We start from the raw sequence: 22,578 nt of genomic DNA, 5'->3' as shown, positions 1-22,578 counted from the left end.
CCTAGATTTCTTGCCCCTTGTCATGGTACTATTTCCCAATATTATCTGGTAAATACTTAGGAAATACAATTTTATTTTAATATGTCCTAAACAAAACACAATTGTGAAAGAAAACCGGTAGAGAAAAACATAATAAATTTTGAAGATAAATAACAGTTAATTCTGAAATATCTGCCAGTCTTACTCCTTTATATTAGAACCTAAGGTTGCCAAGAAATGTTATCCACACCGATTTTTTTAAAATGAAGGGACAAAATAAGTTTCTTTTCTGATGATAAGAACTGTAACCCCTGCAGCATAACAGCACCTGATCAGCATCTGTGATGTGAAACTGGCTTCAGCGATTTTCCTTGAAGAAGACTGCTTAGTCAGGACCTTCAAGAAAGCTGCTGTTGTTTAGGACCTAGACTCTACGAGGAACGTCCCGGTTCCCTACAGAACTTGGGCTGGCTGTCATCCCATCCAGTATCCAGTCTGCAGTTGCCACTCAGACACGTAGAGTGTGTGTCTGGGGACGACACATAGTAGAATAGGAAAGGATACAGAGCTCTGTCGTACCAGCACATTTATTGTAAGGAACTAGTTATGCTGCAACTGCTTTGCTCTTTTACATTCTAGGCAACACACCGGTGAATATAAGTCATAACGAACATATTCAACATTTTTTCCATCAGTTCAATACATTATTCATAAATATTAGAGATGGAAAAGACCTAGTAGATTACGGAGTCCAAACCTCCCTTCTGTACCGCCCTTTCCCCCAACTGTTGATGCTAGCTCAACAAAACAACAACAAATCACACAAGGAAAGCAAGAAATTCACAAGTTTTACAAGCAAAAAGGAAAGCTCCAAAGAAGTCTGTATTGAGGGTGAGGAAGTTCAAGGCCTTCTCTTCCTGCTGGTGGTGGAGCTCTGAAGACTAAAAGTATGGTGGCCCTTTGCTGTGAAGGCAAGCCAAGGGAAAAGAATGCCAGCTTCTCCCCTTGAGGATCATAATTCAAGGTAAAGCGCAAGAGGCAATCCCATGTCCTTGGCTAAGTGCTTCCTATCTGTCTCTACAACCTGGTGTGGATTCAGGCATTCTTCTCTCCTGTTAGAACTTGAGATACTGACGATAATGATAAAAGAAAATGTATAAATGAATAGAGAGTTAAAACTACTAGAGTATGCTCCCTGGGATTATCTGTACTATCAAGATAGGAAAACTTTGCAGATGCTACTGTCTCTCTAGAGGAATAAATGCTTGCATTTTAATATTCTCAGCAGCTGGTTCCTGTTGAATGCCATCAGGATGATTCAGCCACCCACCAGGAACACCAGTAATGGCAAGTGCACACAGAGAAATCTGCAAAACTTTCTTCTCTTGATGCCAACACTATTACTCTGGCAAAGTCAGAACCCTTTATTGAATTACCAGTTCTACTAAATGTGACCTTGTTCCCCTCACAAATACCAGCTCGCTTTCAAATAAATGGAACTTCTGGCTGATTAAGATGCAGCATACTTCCTGATTTAAGCACACCCTACGGTCAGCTTCTCCTCAGCTATGGCCATGTGATTTACCCCCTTTTATTTTCTCACTATTCACTGTAACCCTGAAGAACCAGTAAGATCCATATACACCTCGAGTCCACCTTGCATGCTGTCCTGCCTACAGCTGACTTGAAGTATTTAATGCTATATCTCTACCCTGACATGCCTCAAGTTATTTTATCATTTCCAGTTTTTAGAAGTTTCTCATTTCCACAGAATGGGGTTGCATGCCAGGAAAACAGAAATGTGTAGATAAACTGCATTGACCCTAGACCTCATTGATACAGAATTACCATACCACATTCAAGTTAGATAAAAAATTATATACTTGCCCCCTTCTTCAAACAGACCAGATTAGACACTAAAAGGAAGAAATGCCAAAGATGACAGCTAGCTCTCAAAAATGTCTCACTGCCTCATTTTCTGGTCCCCAAAGTAAAATCTAAGGACATTCAACACAGATTCAGGAGCTTTCAACAGCCATGAAAATATATGGCTGGAGAGGGAATTTATAAATGTAACGAATACACAATTGGCTTATAACAGATGCAACTAAAATTAAATTCGATATCTTGACCTGCTCTCCAAAGTGAAAGTTTCTAGTTCAGGCTGTAGACAGAGGTATAACCAGCTCATTAATCACATGAAACAGAACTATAAGCTGACACTTCTGGGGATGCTGCAAAGAACAATCCTATGTGATTGGGGGGCCTGTGTGAAACCTGAAAGGGAAGGCAGGCGGCACCGACAGTCTACAGTGAGCAATACTGATATCGTTTATGGCGTCCATAGGTTGGCCAGGGCCGACTATTCTAAACTTCCAGGAAAGAACTGAAGGATCTTTGTAAGGAAGTAATGGGGCCTATGGACTTGCACAAAAAAGATTCAATATATTTTTATTCAGCTCCTATTATGTAAAAGTCATTGTGTTTGTTGCTTGAAGAGATTTTGAACTCAATAAGATCAATCTATGATCTCGAAGAGAATACTGTTGGGGAAGAACTAGGGGAAAGGGAATATTAATAGTAGTAGTAGTAACAACAACAATGATACTGAGAGATGATCATGCGCTGGTCATGGTACTAAGCACTCTACATACTCCATTTCAGGAATTCTTACAATATCCCAGCAAGGTAGTTATCATTTTCCTACTTATAGATGTGGAAATTGAGGCCCAGTGAAATTAAGGACACTGCCCAGATTACATAGACCTGTTCCTTACATTACAAATAAACATACAAATGGCTAATCTATAAGAGTGAATATGACTAAAGCCATTAAAAGATAGAGTACTGTAGAAATAGAGAAGGCAGAATTTGTCTCTACTTGGGAGCACCAGGTGAAAAGAACAGGGGTGTGGAAATGTAGTGTGCACTTAGGAGACAAGGAGGAACCCTGTTAAAATGTGTTTAAACTTATTAACTCAGTACTCTCTGATTAGAACTCACATTTTGATACAACAGTTAGATACATTGATTTGTACAGGAAGATTTCTAAGGAGAAGGACTTCTTTCTAAAGGATTTTCTGACTACAATTTCTCAAATTTTTTTTTCTTTTCTTTTTTCTTTCTTTTTCTTTTTCTTTTGGTGGGGATAGAGGGAAGAAGAGAAATGAGATATAAGGTTACCTTGGAGGGGATATGAGGGCTGCATGAGGGAAGCAACGTTAACAGCAGAGAGTGTCCACGGAGTGCCAATGTGGGTGCGTTTTCTTTCATTCCCCAGAATGCCTTATCCTTACCACACACATTTGCCCCCTACCCCATGTAAGGTAGGGTTATTGGTATAGAAATAGGAACGCTAAGGGCCTGCTTACTCTGCTTTCTTCCTCAATTACTTCTGGAATATCATCCACTTTTTATTTATATAAAATTTGTTTTAGGGGTCAGGCTTGTGGTGTAGAGCAGAAGCTAGAAACCTTGAGTTCTCGTACAATTTGCCTTTCTCATCTTGAGAAAGTTTGATCACTTTTCCATTTACATTTTCCTATTAGCATGATGTTAGCCCAAATAGCATTTCTTCTTCTGTTAAACACCCTGTCCCTTTGGTGAAAATAAAATTTTGTGCTTTACTGAAAAATTTCCATTCTTCTCTATTTAGAACCCCTGGTTCACAGAATCCAATGTATAGCACCACTAGTCAAGATGAATTTGTGGAGCTTTAGTTTCTCTGTTTTTTAAGCTTTTATATTAAATAGTGTTTTCCAAATGTAAGTCACAATATATAAAATACATATTTTAAAAAATTCTACATGGTCCTGCACCAGATATTCAGTATTCCTTTCTGGAGAGTTTGGTAACCTACTCACCTTTATTGAGATATCTAAGGCTCCTTCAAGCTCTAAGATGCCATGATTATGATTCTGTGATGCTGACATTTGCTTTGTCGACACTTAAAGCAGAGCTTTTCAACTTCAAACAATAGCATAACAAGTTGCTATAACAATTACACTTATATGAATCTTTAAGCAGATGAGCATAACAGCTCTTTACAACTATTACCACACTGGACAGCCAAAGCTTAGGAGGTTGTTGTAATTCTCTGCAAAAGTGAATTCTACACTCGATTATATACTATAAGGAAAAGTATTGCCTTTCTATCTACTTTTAAAATTCATGGACTCTTTCTTTTGGTATCTGTTAGTTTTGCAGCCAGCTACAAGCTTTAAGCATCTCCAGTAACTTTCATCATTAGCCTCCGCTCTGTCATGGCTCCTGTGTCTCACCCTTCTGACCTTGCCCACTGAGGTCACTCTTCCTGATGTAATCACACATGCTTCTTTGTAGTTACATTCGTCACAGTGCTCATTAGAATTATCATCATTCCTACTGCACCTTAGGTCAACGAAATTAAATGTGCTTATGCAATTTGTTGTCATTTTAATTTTTCAGCCAGGATTTCTTCATCCAGAAGGACAATTATATTTTATCTGATCAATAAATAACTAGCCAGTCGAATGACTCTGGAAACGTTGGTAGAAAGTCGTTCATTGAGGCAAAATCTTAAGTCTAAAGAGGTTTTTGTAAACTTGGACAGTGGCATTTCACTGACCTTGAATCCATAGGTTCAAAATGTATTGATGTCAATTTAGTCTTTCAATCTAGTAAAGCAATAAGGATAAAATATGCGTGATTTATATTTATGTGTGTGTTGAATTTAATAAATTAGTCAAGAGTTAAGTTTTTTTTTTTTGCGGTACGCGGGCCTCTCACTGTTGTGGCCTCTCCCGTTGCGGAGCACAGGCTCCGGACGCGCAGGTCCAGCGGCCATGGCTCACCGGCCCAGCAGCTCCGCGGCATGTGGGATCGTCCCGGACCGGGGCACGAACTCATGTCCCCTGCATCGGCAGGCGGACTCTCAACCACTGCGCCACCAGAGAAGCCCAAGAGTCAAGGTATTTTTAAAGAAATATTCAAGTCCGTTCCACAGTGACTAATTCACTTTCAGATATAGTCTAAAATATTCTTTTTGGGCTTCCCTGGTGGCGCAGTGGTTAAGAATCCGCCTGCCGATGCAGGGGACACGGGTTCAAGCCCTGGTCCGGGAAGATCCCACATGCCGTGGAGCAACTAAGCCCGTGAGCCACAACTACTAAGCCTGCACTCTTGAGCCTGCACGCCACAACTACTGAAGCCCGTGTGCCAAAACTACTGAAGCCCATGCGCCACAACTACTGAAGCCCACATGCCTAGAGCTCGTGCTCCGCAACAAGAGAGGCCACTGCAATAAGAAGCCCATGCACCACATCGAAGAGTAGCTCCCGCTCGCTGCAACTAGAGAAAGCCCGTGTGCAGCAACGAAGACCCAACACAGCCAAAAATAAAAAATAAAATAAATAAATTTAAAAAATATTCTTTTTGCTGTAGTTTTAACTTTTTTTTTCAAATAAATAAAGAACGTACATAGACTGTGAAGTGGCAATGTAGTCCATTGTGGCATTCTATATATTACTCAACTTTTGCTCTTTCTATGGTCAGTGTATGTAGAAATAAATAAATCTACAATAGTTTAAGTCTAGAAATTTTTGTTTGGCTAAACTCTGAAAACATAGCTTAAATAGAGTTGAAAGCTTGGCATCTCATCATTTCTTTATATTATAAGGCTTACAGTGCCACCTTATAAAAGATATATTCGTTTATTTTCATGTTCAATCAAAAGTGTAGGGTTTCAGGTCTTGGAATGGATTACAGATTGTTCTCTCCTGGTTATTTTTGGCTTTAAGTATATTGATCATTTTATCATTTTCTTGTTTTAAACTGCTTTAAACACAGCACAAATGTTACTCTCATCATGCCAGAAATGGGTTTGGAATTGATTTTGAGTTTCCATCAGTTTTACTCTTTGCTCTCTGTGAGAAGTTTTTTACTTGCTTAAATTCAAAAGGACAGTTTTGTTCAAAAGATGTCAGAGTACAGCATTCAGAGATCCTTAGCTGGACAAGAAAACTGACATTTTCTTCTTTACAAAAAAATAAAAATCATTGCATCTATTGCCATGGACTTTATTGAAATTAGTGAAGAATCATTCATACGAATGCAATTTCAAGGGCTTCCTCCCTCTTTCTCTTCATGTAAGTGTTCGACAAAAGCATGCATCTTCTGAGAAGCTGGCCTGATTGGTCCAGGTTGGCACTGTTTCAGTGTTTGGCCTACAGCGGCTGCTTAGGAATAATTTCATCTCATCCTCTCTGTTTTTCTGGACTGTATCGGACTCAGACACGTGGTATGCAAAGGAAATCCAAGTCCCTTAAAAATGCTATTTCTTTTGGTACTAAAGCCAAGCCCAGTTCTACTTTGGCCAAATGATCTTATCAAGATTTAACAAGAGATATTCAGTAATATCTCCAATCTGGGAGAAGACATTCCACTAAGAAAGATAATTTACTACAGAATATCTATATTTCCTCTTCTGGTACCAGGCAAGGACATGATCGAACTTTATCCTATTGGTACTGAGAATACTATAACACTGATGCAAATTTTATGACAATTATTCATTTCAATTAATTTAAGCGGAAATAAACAAGTAGTTCTTTCCATATTAAAGCAGATACTGGAGATCTATTTTCAGTTATTGCTGAAAATATTTTGGCTTCCATAAAGGCACCTTCCTAACACAGCTGCTTTGCCCTCCTCTGCACTGTCACAATTCAGAATTTGTCACATTTCAGCCAGGTTCTCTAGACTAATTGGATGAAACAATTGCATTACAGTATTAAAATTCCTTTGCAGAATCAAATGAGAGGAGATCTGCACAGTTCAGATAGCCTGGAAGATTTGCAACAAACACAGACCAAATCCTGTATGTTCCATACATCTTTCTACATTTACAGTAATAATCACTTCTATAGTGTTAGGAGTTAACTTCACACTTGAGAATATCAACAAACGTAGGGAGAAATTTAGATATGTAAACTTCATTTCCCACCCCATCCTTCCCTCTCCCCTGTGCTGTTTTGTGTTTCAAAGCGGAGTGCTGCATCTTTTTTTGAAAAGTGTCAGGAAATCGCTTTCCTAGCAATCTAGGCCCTTGAGTTTATATGTGTGGTAATGACACACCTTGAAACAGAGAGCCCCACAAACCAGAGTGGGACGTTAATTTAAATACAGACTTAGGGGGAAGAGCTCCATCTACTGAATTAGTTAGATCACAGTTTGTACCCTATAGTTATCCCATTCACTACTTTCAACCTCGTAGAGGCTCTGGGGAGAACGGAAAAGTTACAGACCCCCAAACAGCTTTGAGTCTGATGCCATTTTGAATATTTCCCAGTTACCCTGAGCCCCTTTCCTTTGCCCTTCCCAGTCTCCAAAGCTTTCCGTGTTTCAATATGAAAGAAAAATGGGATGCTTTGCTGGATAAATCATCCTTGGAAAAAGGTAGAAATCCATTGGTAATTGAAGGAAAAGCCCCAAATAGCTGAAGGGAAAGCAACAGAAAAAAATTGTTCTACCTGACCAGTTGGCAGCCCAGGTAAGAAGCAAAGGGAAGAGTAGCCTACTTACTCCTCCCGCCTTACATCATTGCTCGGGAAGTCTGCAGCCACCCAGGATCAGCTCTTCTGGGCTCTCCCCAGCTGCACAGTGCTGTTGTGGCACTGGGAATTTGCTGTGGCTTCATAAGATTATGGGGATATGCTTCAGCAAGCCAAAAAAGTCACAAACAAAATTCAGGAGAGAAAAAAAAGTACAAAAACAGCTGATCTTACTGGAGAAGCACTTGGCATTTTCCTACATATGCCACAATTTTCTTTGGTATTTCCTGGTTCTATGATCAGAAAAGTTATCATATCATGTTTATTACTGTTGTGTTTTCAGGGTTGCTGGTGGCGGGGCGTGGTATAGTGAGAGCAAACAGACCAGACATGGGAGTAGCAAGGTAAAGATTACTTCTCCTACTTGTTTGAAAGCTTTCCAGGGGATCATGAGGTTAAAAAGTTTTCTTCTTCAGAATACTGAAGACATATAGAAATAATATACAGAAAAAATAGCCATAGCCTTTCTAGATTGGGAAAGTAAAAAAACTTGTTTAGCACAGTAACAGATACGGAATAAAGCAAATCGTATCGGAATAAACCTGAATGTTAATACAGCTGCATAAAATTCAGGAGTATGTAAGACTTATAAAAATACTTTATAAGTTGAGATAAATTGTTAGAATACAAAAAGACATTAATAAGTATATATGTATATAAAATAATCAGAGGGAGGCAATAATTGGATTTTTAAATTACAGAAAAATAATAAAATATAATAAAAGTTTGCATTAAGGCTAATCCTCTTTCATGCAAAAATAGAATTAATATAAATGTAATGTGAAGCTGTGTCTCTGTATGTGTGTGCATGTGTATATATATATGTATATTTGCACAAAGTATTACTGACTGACATTGAAAGGTGATATGTTGCATAGAAATAAAAACTTTGAATTATTTTAAATTGGGCATTTAAAGTATCAGCATTAACCTGGCAGGTTTTTTTCTTTTTTTACAATAACATTTAATTTTCAAGTTCTATTTTAAATCATGGAAAGAAAAAAAAATTAGAAAAGCATTGCATAGATGCACAATATGTATTTTGTAAAAAATTTCATTTGCATTTCTTAGAATATTTAGTTCTCAAAAAACGGCTAGTTGGCTTTTCTTTAAGCCTCTGCAAGACAAGTTCAGTTCTGAGTCAAGAAAAGCTATGAGAAATTTCACCTCAAAATGAAATTTGTTTGGATAATTATAAAGGCCTGAAAAATGAGATCATCTCCACCATAACTATAACAAACAGCTAATGAATAAATATATTCTGACAAGAATCGATAAGAATTGCAAAGCCTGAGAGGGTCATCGCAGACTTGAAAAAGGTAACCAAGTGAGGAAACATCAAATGGAGTTAATGGAGATAAAGCATTCTGAAAAATGTAAAGTGTTAACAGTCACCGACAGGAAAGAATATACTTCCACAGGGATGACAACAACAAAATGAAACAAAACAACCCAAAACAACTGGAAATATATTATATCTCCTGGAGCAAAGTATGACTACTTATTCAGCAAGAGGAGAACCTACTTCTTTGTCATTCCCTTTGGAAGCCTGTTGTTTTTTTTTTTTAAAAAAAGGTTGCACAAAAGATACATGTGTTCTTTTTCTGGTATTATTACAGGCCCACCTAGATTTAGCTTTCGGTTCCAGATGAGATCAGGCATGTTCAGACTAGCACATCTTTGCTCTGTAAGCACAGAGCTGCTATCTTTTCACTGGCAAATTCTCGGATCCCCAAATTTATGCACAATAAATGCCCTTAAAAATCTGCAAATTTTCTACTTCAGTCAAATACCTCATTGAGTTCAATTTTTTTCTTATTTTACTCTGCTAGTAGTAAGCCGAAAAGTTAAGGCAGGCGACTCCCATAAGAAAGGAAAGTTGAATAGTACTTACCCTAAGTATAATGTGCAAGCCTTAATGGGGGAATCTACTTTTGCTCTATGGTTTTTAGAAGGGAATCCAGGTTTAAACTCAGCTCTCGCCCTTTTCCCTTCTGGAAAACTGAGTAGACTCACTGAAGGTGGCTCTGAGAAAGATCCTACAAATCAACAGCCTTACCTGTGGCCATTCAGAAGACTGCACTTTGGTGTGTGTTTAAAACTATGAATAAAGTCAGACACAGCGCATGCTCAGCAGGCAATTTAAAAATATTTATAACATTGTTGTTTCAAAAACAAATTTCCTCAAACAAAGCAAAACTCACATTTCTGATCCATGCCAAGTTTAACGTTCTGAAACAAAGCTGTTTTGGAGTTTTCTGCTGGGGAAAAAAAAGGCTTCTAAAATTTTTGTTGAACGAAAAATAGTTCCCTCTTCCCTTCTGGATTCTCTTAAATTAAGAGGTGGAATAAAATTCCCTCTAAGTTTCAACAAAATTCACCTTGGGCTAAGATAAGGCAGTAGATATTTAAGGTCTGTAAAAAATAATTTTGGGGAGAGTAACAAGGAACTAAAAACTATAAGTTTAAAGAATGTAATGGTCATCTGTACCTTCAAGGCAGTCTTGCTTGTTACTATACAAAAAAAATCCTGATACAAATAGGATATATTATGTTACGTATAGATAGGTTATGCGTTGATAAGAATAATGCATAGGAAACTATGTGCATACCTAGAGAAGTTATGTTTTTCTTTTGCTAACTAAAATCTGAACTCTTGAAAACTGTAAAAGAAATACATCAAAAATTTAGGAGAAACCCAGGAATAATGTCAGTATAATTCCTCTGTTTTACATAGCAGCCATGGAGAGGAAGGCAATCACATATCTATTAGTTAAATTTTGAGTTACACAAAATAAAAATTGGCTTAAATACAGTTTTTAAGGCCCTAATTGCAGCAGGAATGCCTGTGTTACCCTGACTGGAAATTTTTTCTCCTCCTTGAGCATCCCTAAGTATTCCATTTTACCATCTATCACCAAACCCTGCCCGGCCCACAGATCTCACAGATCTTATTCAAATCTCTCACTTAATTCTTAAGTCACTGAATGACTTTCAGCCCCTGCTCTACTTTCCAGGGGTGCTCAGCTGGCCTCACAAAAGCTCCACAGACGTATCGTTCAGTATCTCTGATGCTTTCAAGCTCAGCAGAGGGTGCCAAAAAAAAAAAAAAAAATCAGTGATTAAAAAAAAGTTTATTAAAGTGAAACTAGGAGTGCAGATTTGAAGAAGTTGCTTCTACTTTTATTTCCCTCGCAACTCAGCACAGGTGTTTCCTAACTTATACTATCGTGCATGCTGATGAGGGGGAGGGTGAAATTAAGGTGAGGGAATGGGCCAAGGGCCGACCAGCAAGCATTTAGGATTTCCAGCCTCATGTGTTAATGGACATGTCTAAAAATGGACCCCCCAAAAGCCTAGAATGAGGTTTCTTTTTGGCAAATGATTAAACCAGTACACTGAAATAATTAAAGCTTTGTCCTTAAAGAAAGCATCAGATCAACAGAACAAAAACAAAGATAAAAATTGCACACACATATGCATGCGCACACACACACTCTCTCTCACACACAGATACACAAAACTAGCGGGTGAGGGGAGAAGGAAATTAAATAAAAGAAAACAAACAGAGTCCTAACAGGCCATTCTCCGAAAAGGAATCTAAATAAAAAGTCATATGATATCTGATAGTGCAGGACACGTCGCCAAGAACTGGGGCGGATTGCCTACAGGAAGAAAGGGCCAGTGTATTCCAGCTCAAAGAGCTTTTCTTTCCTCCTCCTCTATTTTTTTTCCCTTTTCTCCTCGACTGTGAATGTGTTACTCTCAGGTCAGATGCACGAAGAATCCCAGAATGACAGCTATCACCTTTCACTGTACTCCTGGCGGCACAACTGGCTGATAGGAGCTGCCTGAGTTGGGATCAAGAGGGGCTAGTGCAGCTTTCAGTAACAGCCTCTTCCAGTAGCCCCTCTGTCTCTTTCATAGACCCCCTTGGTCACGTTAAAAATAGAACAACAACAACAACAAAAAAGCACAAGCAAAAAACAAAACAAAAAACAAAAATGCAAACACAACAGCCCACAGCAACAAAAGAGTTCAAGGGGAAAAAAAAAATCAGAAACAAGCCAAAAGGGGGAAAAAAAAAAGCTCTTGCCTTCAATATAAAACTTTTTCAAGACCGAGTTTCTTTTCTCTTATTTTGATGACTTTCTTTTTAAAGATCTTTTTCTCCTTAAGCACTCTTAAGAGCATTACAAATCTCTACAAAAATACAGAAAAGTCTCAAGGCAATATAAGAATTTTCCGGAGGAAAACACATAACGGTAAGAAGTGAGTTACCCTAGAAAAATTTGGATTCGCCAAAAGTTCCCCTAATTCTAATGTCTTTCAGCGACTTCAAGTGCAAACACTGGCCACCTAGCTCTTGTTTTTTCTCTGGTGGGTCATTACTGAGGCAACACATACACAGTAAGGTTTCCCGAAAAGACTCCTTGTTATCAAGTTACTTCAAACATAAGGCACTCACACCTCCCAGCCAGAAGGGCTTATTGACTAGACACCACTCTCTGCCCTGATATGTATTACACCCTTAAGAAGCAGTTACTTAAATGTATTCTAAAAATATGGAAAAATGTATATATTTTCCCTACAGTTTCCCACCCCAGGGACAGGAACAGATTATACTTTCAGTGAATGAAAAAAAAAAGAAGAAAAGAGTTTCTGAATCTTGAAACAACTGTTGTAGCTGGTTTCCACTTAGTAAAATAGTTATCTGTAGTTAGGTACTGTACATAACGTATATTTAAGAATTTTTGTGGTGCTTGTGAATTTTCCCCCTGTTCAGTTTTGTGTCTATTAAGTATCTTAAAGAGATTTCCAAATAACAATTGAAATATAAATGCATTAGGAGGAGAACTTTTAGAAAGAAAACATTTTCTTGAGTTTATAATTCAAGGATGTCAGTATAAAGATATAAATGTACAGCATATGTAAAAGGTGGAATTGTTTATACGTCTTGCACAGACAGTTCACATGATTTCTTTCTTCTTTTGTTGGAGCATTAATTTGAAAATGATAAGCATTCTGGAATGTTTGCTACAAACACAAATTCATGGTGAAAATATACATGCATAGGCAAAAAATCAAATGGAGAACACGCAAAGCTACGTGGCAATCAGAATCGTAGAAAAATCTCTGTCTAGACTATATTTCGCTTGAACTAGTGTATCACGGATGGGGCAGTAATCTCTCTGGGGGTTTTGTAATTTACATCATTAAATAGAAACAAAAATAAAATACAAATATCTGTTCCCTTAGTATCTTTTCTTAATAACTGACAAGTGACACAAGCGGTACCTATTAAACGGATGCAAAAACTTGTGAGACCGAATGAACTAATGTACCCCATTGGTATTTTGGGAACCCAAATCCCATAATTAACTTTTTACCTAAGAGGCAAAAGTAGAAGACGTTCTTGCCACTAAATTGATTATTTTGTGGAGTCTTGTTCTCTCCTCCACAGGATTTTAGGGACCCAGAATGGGTAAAGAGATGACAGCAGAGGATGAATCCTGAACAACTTTTATTGTGAGTAGAAAAAAATAGCATAGAGTGAGCATAGAACAGTTGGATTTAGAAAGATTAAAAGACGAGAAAAGAGCAACATATCCAACTTAATTAGTCTTTTTCCTTTTCCTTTTTTATGTATATATATTGGGGTGATGGGGAGAAAAGATAACTGGATTTCTTTTGAATGTCTTTGTGTCTTTATAGAGTGAATGTTCTGTTCCTGTCTCTCTCTTTTTAGGCGAAAAACTAATAAAAATAGAAAAACATATATCAGACATTAAGCTCACTGCCCCCCCCCCACCCCTTCCCTTTGTAAAGAACTCTTTGTTCTCTAGTGAAAATGCTGAAAAATCCCCGGGCAGCTACTCCCTGAAACAAGTGCAAAACACTTAGAGGCTTTTGGGCTGGCTGGGAGCCAGGAACCCTCCCGCTGTCTGGTTAGAAGAGGAAAAAAAGAAGAGAGAGGGAGAGAGGGGAAGAGAGATGGGGGGGCAGAGAGAGAGAGAGAGGAAGAGAGAGAGAGAGGAGAGAGAGAGAGAGAGAGAGAGAGAGAGAGAGAGAGAGAGAGAGAGAGAGAGAGAGAAATTGGAGCTTCCTTTAATAGACATAGGAAGCAGCGTTTTTTTTTTTTTCTTTTTCCTTTTTTTCAAAACTGGCGGTCAAGCGTTAAGTAACTCCCGTCTAAATCCACCTGCTAGAAATGAACTTGGGTAACCCCCCAGGGGTGCACAAAGACAGGGAAGACAGTAACATAGTCCATACTCTTTCCCACCCCCCGTTGTACTGCTTCCATTCTTTCTGCTCCCATACACAAATGCCCACAGATCTCACGCCACCCCCTTACCCCCCAACAACAAACACAGCGAAATACATGCTCCCTAGGTCTCTTAAAAAAAAAAAAAAGGCTTTTCCATCTCGGTTGCGACACAGTGATAAGGGGTAGCGAACATCTCATACCTGGTGTGAATGCTAATCAGTCAGGAGTTCTCCTTTTCCCAAGACAGGGAACTGTTTCCTTCCAAATTTATTAGAACCTCCTCCACTGCCTCTTTGAAAAACCTTCTTTGTCACCCTCTCCCAAGTCCCGATACTTCTTTAAAAAAAAAATGGCTTCGGAGCTCCTTCTATTCTTGATATTGATTCTCTCTCTCTCCCCCCACCCCTCCTCCTCTCTCCTGTCTGTGTCTCTTCTGAGTGGTCTATTGATAAGTCCCTGGAGGCACTGGGTCAGCCTGCCCGTAGGAAACCAGACACAATGCACAAATCTCCGAGTGCCATTCTGCCATCAGCAAGCAGACCACGTTTAGGAGAGAGAGAGAGGAAAAAAAAAAACAGTAGAGCAAGAGACAGAGAGAGAGAGAGAGAGAGAGAGAGAGAGAGAGAGAGAGACCAACCGAGGGAGGGAGAGACTGAGAGGAAGAGGTGGGGGAGAGAGAGAGAGAGAGGGGGAGAGAGACAGAGGGAGAGAGACACGGAAGGAGAGAGAGAGAGTGTGAGAAAAAGACTGATTGGAACAGGAGGGAGGGAGAGAGAGAAAGGGAGAGGGAGAGAGAGAGCGCGAGAGGGAGAGCGACACTGCCAGTCAGGTTAATCATCCCTACTTTAATTAGCTGTTCGGCTTAGACATAAAACAATTGAATTTGAATGATCTGTCAGCAGGCTCGGCTGAACCAAAGGGGAAAAGCGAATATTACAAAAAGACTGTTGGTGTGTTCTGATAAGCAATACTGCTCCTACTGACAAATCCTCAAAGGGGGAACTATTAAAACTTACAACTAAACAAAAAGTGCAAATGTAAATGGCACTAGATAGAGGTCTTTTTAAAAAATGGAGTTTTCTACCCTAGTTTTATCAACATAGATATTTATGTGCAGGTACCAGCATATTAGGGTCTGTGTGTAATGTGTGAAAGTTTATTAACGATGGTCTGGGAGTGTAGCAGACAGATGCTGCAGAGAACAAGACAGGTACAGTCGGATGCCGAGTCTAGATCTTGGAGGGAGATGGATGCTGCAAGAAGAGGAACCATGGCAAGAGATCAGCACAAAGTCAGTGGGCAGACAGGCAGACAGATTTTAGGCACTGCACGATCTCGTCTAAAAAGGCAAAAGTTCTGATGCAATAATAGGTGCAAAACAATCCATCCGTCCTTCTCTCTCGGGAGCACTCCAAGGTACAGTTAAAATGGATTAATCTTTGTGACAAACAGAGCTGGCAAGGCAGACTATGGCAGACACCGAAGGCGACTCGCAGACCCAGAGAATACCAGAGCCGGGAAAAGCCACAGAGATCAATCTCTCCAACGCCCTAATTTAGCAGATGAGGAAACTGAGGGCCAGAGACTCAGGCTAATAAATCATAAAGGCAACAGCACTGTCGACATTGGAACCCAGGGCTCCACCAGTGCTGTTTCCATCATACCAGCCAACTTCCAGCTTTCTTTAAAGATTCTGGCCCAACAGGTATGGAAATCACCCTTGTCTTCATAATAATAAGATTCTTCCACCTATACAGCTAGTGCACAGACCTCTAATTCTTAAAAATGTCTAAATAGCTAAGTGGAAATTTTGGGGGGTTCATTTTGAATTCTAGGGATAGGGATTTAGGTGCTTAATTCATTCTCAGAGAAAAGCAGAAAAATATTGCATTGTACAGGTCCAGCCTCAGCAAGGTATAGCTAGCTGGTGCCACATTCCAAGCTAGTGAAGGCCAGTTGATCGATCTACAAAGACCTCTCCCAGAGTTTGCAATTCTCTTTGTGAATATCGTCCGCTATACATCACAATGTAAAAAGATGTGTTCTTTCATACAACTCATTTTTAAAATGTAGGCACACTGTAGGTGAAAGAGATTGAATCTTTCAGTTTACAGTGTCATTTTCAATCACTGATGAGATTTTCTACCTGAAAGATTAGCTATAGGCAACTTTTCCTATATATTTCATTTGAAACGAGCTACTAAAATAGAAAGGGGGAAACTGTATTATCTGCCTATGTATTTGATGGTATCTTTTTTGGACATATATGATCATATTCAGTAAGGATCTTCCTCTTACAGCAGATAATTGAAGGTAAAATTTTTTTAAGGGGGAAAGGGGTGCTTAAGAAGAGAACAGTTCTATCAGATGTTACTGGAGAGATTAAGTCTCTTGTCCTAAAACAAGAATCATGGTGTATATAAAAGTGAAAACTCTCAGTCATGCTTCAGCAACGATGTTGCTACTTAGGGTGACAGAAGAAAACTGAAAGAAATGTCAGGCACCTGGGAGCCCACTCAGAGGCAAGTAATCAGAGAGAAGTCATGGCCAGAGTAATTTAGCTTATTTGCATGACAACCTCTTTAACAATGGCTGCTGTGACATGTCTAAAACATACGGTCCACAGTCAATCAATTTAGGGGGAGGAGGAATCAGTGATTTTGACATTGGTAGGTGCCTCCTGCAGGTCTCCAAGCACCTGATAGGCAAGAACCCAAGGCAGAGAAGTGCAGTCCTTAGTGAATGCGTTCTAGGTGACCTGCGTGAAAGGGGAATGAGCTTTGGAGTCAAACAGACCTTTGTAAAAGTGTGTAAGTCACAGCTGCTCTCACAGTCTCAGTTTCCCTGTCTGTAAAAGGTGGTAATATCCATCCCATAAGGTTATTTTGAGGATGACATGAGCTAACACAGATGGAATCCGTGGCTGGTCATTACATGGTAGCTTTTATTGAGCTTTTATTGAGGAAGGCAGAAAATGAGGGTGTGAATAAACAAAACTGCATACTCTGGATGTGCTGAGTGTATTATGTTCAAAGCATGCAGGTTTAAGACATGAATGCACATAGCAAAGCAAGGATCTAATACAGATCCAGAAGTCTAATACAGACTTCTGCTGGAAAGGGTAAAGTTTAAAAGCCCTAAATTCTGGAATCTAAACTTCAGGGATTATCTGAGGGGTGTTTGATCTCTTTGTTTCCAGACTTTGGTATATTTCCTGGCTAATAATAATAATAACCAACATATCACTGAGCATTGATTTGTGATAAGCACTCTGCTAAGTACTTAACATTTTTCATCGTACTTTAGTGCCACAACAACCCTATGAATCAGGTACTACAAATCCTCACTTCACAGAAAAGAAAATCAAGGCATAGAAGATTTAGGTGACTTGTTCAAGAGCACACAGCTAATGTGCTCAAGAGCACACAGCTAATAAGTGTGGAGCCAGAGATGAAACACAGGCAATCTGACCTTAAAGCCTGCATTCTTAGCCATAATGCTGGGCTGGCACACGGTAGGTATTCAGTAAATATGTGTTGAATAAATGAGCAAATGCATAAAACACCAGTGTTTCGATTTCATTACAAAATAAGTGCAAATCCATTCACGATCACCTGAGAGAATCTTGTGCTAGGACTATACAATCTGTACCTCCTCTGTAGCTCACTTCAGGTGGCAGCCCTTCCTCAGAAGCCAGGGTCAGCCATGTCCCTGGATGGTGCTGAAAATGGATGAGGTGAAGATCGCTGGCTATGACCACCCAGGGCATTTAAATATCTGATGGCATTTTCAGCACTTTGAGGGTAGTGTTAGCACATGGGTTATTAATTGGCTTAATTCCAGTTCAGATAATTACATCGTGTCTCTTTAATTTTTTCCTGACTATGCCATTCTTCACTTCCTGTCATAAATGTGCTCTTTAAAAAAGCATAGGAACACACACAAACATATAGTTACATTTAAGGTTTGTATAATCATCTAGGGTGTTCTTTTTTCTAAATGATTAGTATATAGTAGCCATGTAATAAATGAATGAATGGGCAAAAGAATTAAAGTTATTGCAAAATAAAGATAACTAGTTGAGATTTTTGTTTGTCACTGAAATAAACAGATTTTTAAACCATTTCCTTGGTGACAGGATTCCAATCATTTTTTTTTTTCTCATGGGCAGATATTTCAAGAGCTGATGACCTGCTCATGATAAGCTGATTTCCTTATACTGTGCAGTTTCCAGCAATAAAAATTAGCAATGAAAACTGATCTTTTAAAGTGGAAAGTAAGACTAGGTCCCGAATGGCATAGTATATTGAACTCATAGGTTTTAGAATAGTCATTAATCCAGTTATTAGTCCCTGACTTATTTAGCAGCATTTTTCTCACCAAACATATTACTAGAATAATCTTCAAATAAAGAAGAAAAGGACAAGGGTTCCCAATTTAATAAGCTTAGGAAAGTTTGACAGTCATAAACGCACACAGACCACCTCTTTTTCCAAAAGAATTCTTGACCTTTGAAATACTGACTGTGTCTACATGATACCAAAGAAAATCTCCTAGAGGCATCCATTTTAGTCATGTGCACAAATAGTTAAGTGCATCCACGGCAGAGCCTGGTTTATTAGTCCTTTTCAGTGTACATTTGTATGAACAAGTCACCAAATGTAAGGAGCATAGAAAGGAAAATAATAAAGGGTTAATTTATTTACTATGCATGAGAGTGTCTAGATCTTTGCTTCCTCAGCTTTTAGTTCAAAATTCCATGCATACTCTGCACATAATAATAAATGCCATAATTCAATGTATGCCATAATTTGATTTACTTTCAAGCACCTTTTCTTGTTCAGCTCTCAAAGCTTTCCTTCCTATAAACTTCCTCCAAATTATTCTTCGTGACCCTCTGTAAATCATCGTTTGAAATTGGTGTTTGTGGGATGACTCTAATGCTGCAGAGAGATTTGTATCAAACTAGACCTGTTTTCTTTTGAGAATCAGTGGTCAACTTCCATGGCCTTATCAGAGAACAAGGTAAATTAAATTAAAAAAATAAAATAAAACCCGAGCCCTTTCCCACTTCTTTGACCCCTGTAATAATGACAGCAGTCATTCAGTGACTGTCCTCTAGTTTGTTTCTCATGCTTTGAGACTGACATCTTTGGGACAAGGTCTGTACACTCTGCTCGGCGTATTTAACATATTGTCTGGTATCACATCTGGCCATGGTGGTAGATGACATCTCAGAAAAGCTGGAGGCAACAACTGTTAACTCTCTTAGTTCTTCATATGCAATTGCAATTTATTTTCTCTGTACCTTGAGTTTTCAATATGTAAAAGGGGTATACTTATTGCCCGAAGACTAGTGATTTGATGCTTAGACTAAAGTAGTATTATTGGGTAGGATATTTAAGAATTAGCAAGGGAAAAGCACTTATACTAGAGATTTTTATAGCCTCACCACTATTTTTATAGCAAGAAGTCCTTGGATAACACATTCTAAATTCAAAATTTAAGTGAATTTTTAATTCAAAAGAAAAGTGGACAATATTTATACTGAATATTAGAGATAGTAAACAAACTCTTGGTTTTAAATTTAAATGTCATCTAGAAACAGCTTGATAAATTTCATAAAAGCACAGAATCTTAGCCCTAGGTGGTATTTAGGAGATTCTCTGGTTCTTTCAGTTTACAGAGAAAAGCTGAGTGGCTTAGACATATTATCTGATAAGTACTGGAACCCAGTTTGTCTATTTCTCGGTCCCATGCCCTCCTCAGCCACAGTGGGCAACATGGCTGTCACACGCTTGCCCTTCATAGTCCTGACCACCCTCCTTTTGGACATATTTTATTAAGGGGGCTCTTAAACTCTGGTGCTGACAAAGGGGTTCTGTGTTCCACGTGTAGTCTGATAGACATGCCACAATGGAACTGTGGTAGGCTGAATAATGACCCGGAAAAAGATATCTCTAATCCCCAGAACCTACGAATGTTGCCTTATATGGCAAAGGAGTCTTGTGGATGTGATCTAAATGTAATCACAAGGGTTTTTATAAGAGAGAGACAGAGAGTCAGAGCTAATAGTAAGAGATGTGATGACAGAAACAAGAGGTTGGAGTTATTTGTGGAAGGGGTCATGAGCCAAGGAGTGCAGATGGTCTCCAGAAGCTAGAAAAGGCAAGGAAATGGATTCTTCCCTAGAGCTTCCAGAGGAACCAGCCCTACTATCAGCTACCTTGATCTGGACATTATTTCACAACACAGCTAAAATATTTCTTAGCTTTTTTTTTTAAAGCAGATATATTACCTTGTTGATTCAAACTGAGTTTGTGATACAAGATTTCTTACTAGTCTTCAGAAAAATATTGACTAGGATAGGTCAAGAATGGGTCTCTCCTTCTTGCCCTTAAGGACTTCCTCCTAAGTTGACGTGGAGAAATATATGTAAAGATTATTGATTAATGGATCAGTTGCCTACGGATCCATCTAATCACACTAGCCTATGTCCAGTCTTATAGAAGCTCTTCATTGGTGGGTTGGTACTCATCTCCAAGTTAATCTACCACAGTCAACGGTAGGTTCTAGTTAGAAGGAAACTGAAGGGTTTTGCTGTGTAATTCTTGAGTGCAAGAAGATCGAAGCTTATTCTAAACAGTGAGGTGCTCTCTTGCTAGCCCCCACCCCAAATTTGTTCTACTTTTTCCTAGTGGAGGTCAGAAATGGAGAAAAGAAGCAGCATAAGGCAACATCATGCAAAACAAACTTTCTTCTTAGGACTTTGCCACTCAGATATGCATACAACCTGAGGACAGTGCTCCTAAAGAGTGGTTCTTGGCAGCATCAGTCTTGTCTAGAAACTTGTTAGAAAAATAAATTCTTGGACCCTACTCTAGGCCTACTGAATCAGACACTCAGAGGTGACTATCTGAGTGCCTCTGTTTTAATAAGCTCTTTAGATACTTCTAAAGTCTAGCTGAGAATCATAGGGCAAATCTGTGAGATCTGGCAAGTGAAAAACATGTTGGACTCTGAGTGATATCACCTGTCCATCTGGGTGTAATTTAATTGTGGCTCTGTTGCTTGCCCACTATATGACCTTAGATCATGTTCTTAGTTCATCTCATCACATACAAAATGGGGATGACAATATTATATTATTAGTAGTATTAGTATTATTATTAGTATTATTATCATTGCCCTGTCTATGCAAAAGGCTAATATAGGACATAATAAGATCATGAATATGAAAACACTATATACTTTATAAATGCAGCATTATTATTATGGAAGAAACATCAGTTTGGATTGCGAGTGTCCTGGGACCAAGGTGTTGGGGATATCACCTTGATATTTCACATTAACCGAGGCTCTGAAGAAATAAGAGTAAAAAAAAGTTCGAGAAGCTCAAATGTCAGTTCTAATTCTCCAAGCCAAAAATGAAGCCTGGAAGTCTGTAGACTTTTAAATGATGTGATAACGAGTGGAGGACCCACTGACATTTTTAGCTTCCAGAACCAGGTGCTGAATTTTTTGATTTGTTCATCAGGTAGCAAAATGCAGTGGCAGTTTTGAATGCTATATCACCAATGAAAGCCTGTGGCTTGTGAGATTCAGAGTCATACTTCTTTATAAATTCCCAGTGCCACTCAGTTTTAGTAAAGCAGCCCATGATCTCTTTCATTTCCATACCATATTCTTTTTTTTTTTTTTTTTTGCGGTATGCGGGCCTTTCACTGTTGTGGCCTCTCCCGTTGCAGAGCACAGGCTCTGGACGTGCAGGCTCAGAGGCCATGGCGCACAGGCCCAGCCGCTCCGGCATGTGGGATCCTCCCGGACTGGGGCACGAACCCGTGTCCCCTGCATCGGCAGGCGGACTCTCAACCACTGCGCCACCAGGGAAGCCCCATACCATATTCTTAAGTAAGTAAGAAGCTCCAGGAAGCCAGCTCAAAGACAACTGATTATATTCACAGATTTTTCAATGGAAAAGATATAAATCCTGGTAGGTGGGAAGGGTTGTCCAGATCAGGATTGAGACTTTCTTAGATATTGAAGTCCAATCTCTTAAGGAGCTGAAAAAACTCTCACACAACCGGTTCAGAGACAACCATGATTTTCATGGAAAATCATCAGGATTTTATCCAATTTCTTAGTAATGAAAATTCACAGTATTTATCAAGGACTCTGTATAAGTGGGAAAAATATATCTTATAAAAGATAGATAACCATCCCTTTTCCTTCTTGCATGAAATCATAGTAGGTATGCCTTTTGGCCTGAGGGCTCTTCCATCCTCTCATGATTAAAGTCTACATGTCACATTTTGGCAACTCTTTGGTGCCTGGTGCCTTGCAGAACAGTTGTGGTGTGGAAAAGATTCTGTTTGGATTGTTACTTCCTCTGAGCCAGTCACAACGTGTGCATCAGGGGAAGCAGCTGCACCTTTTAAGAGCTCTGTGTCCTTAAGCAAGTCATCTGCCCTTTTAAATTCATAGATTTTTCACTTGTAAAATGTGCATATGTGACTTAATAATCTCACAAATTGTTGAGATCACAAGTTGAGGATCAAAAGGAATGATATATTCTAAATGCTTTGTAAGCTAAAGATCCCATTTGCTTGGCACTATTGATGTTATTACTTACACTTCAACAGAAGAGTACAGGTATATATGGAAATACTGCATATGGTAGCCTGCACACTTTCAGGCATTTAAGTTGTGTATACCACCATGGTTTTCTCCTTAACTTACATT

At 39.0% G+C, this 22,578-nt stretch overlaps 1 protein-coding gene across 2 annotated transcripts in view; it reads right to left on the bottom strand.

Moving 5' to 3' along the window:
* ZBTB20 (zinc finger and BTB domain containing 20) overlaps nucleotides 1–22,578 on the bottom strand; it is a 793,456-nt gene that overhangs the window by 101,557 nt on the left and 669,321 nt on the right. The window contains exon 1 of one of the 2 annotated variants that reach the window (XM_060150582.1): nucleotides 9,773–9,822. The exons of the other annotated variant lie outside the window; for it this stretch is intronic. The gene's annotated coding sequence lies outside the window, so the exon portion shown is untranslated. Of the gene's footprint in view, nucleotides 1–9,772; nucleotides 9,823–22,578 lie in introns of those variants that run through there. 2 annotated transcript variants of the gene reach the window in all.

This window comes from Lagenorhynchus albirostris, chromosome 5 (assembly GCF_949774975.1).
Source record: "Lagenorhynchus albirostris chromosome 5, mLagAlb1.1, whole genome shotgun sequence".
Lineage (NCBI taxonomy): Eukaryota > Metazoa > Chordata > Mammalia > Artiodactyla > Delphinidae > Lagenorhynchus > Lagenorhynchus albirostris.
Note: the sequence above shows the minus strand (reverse complement) of the source record. Positions and strands in the feature narration are given on the sequence as shown.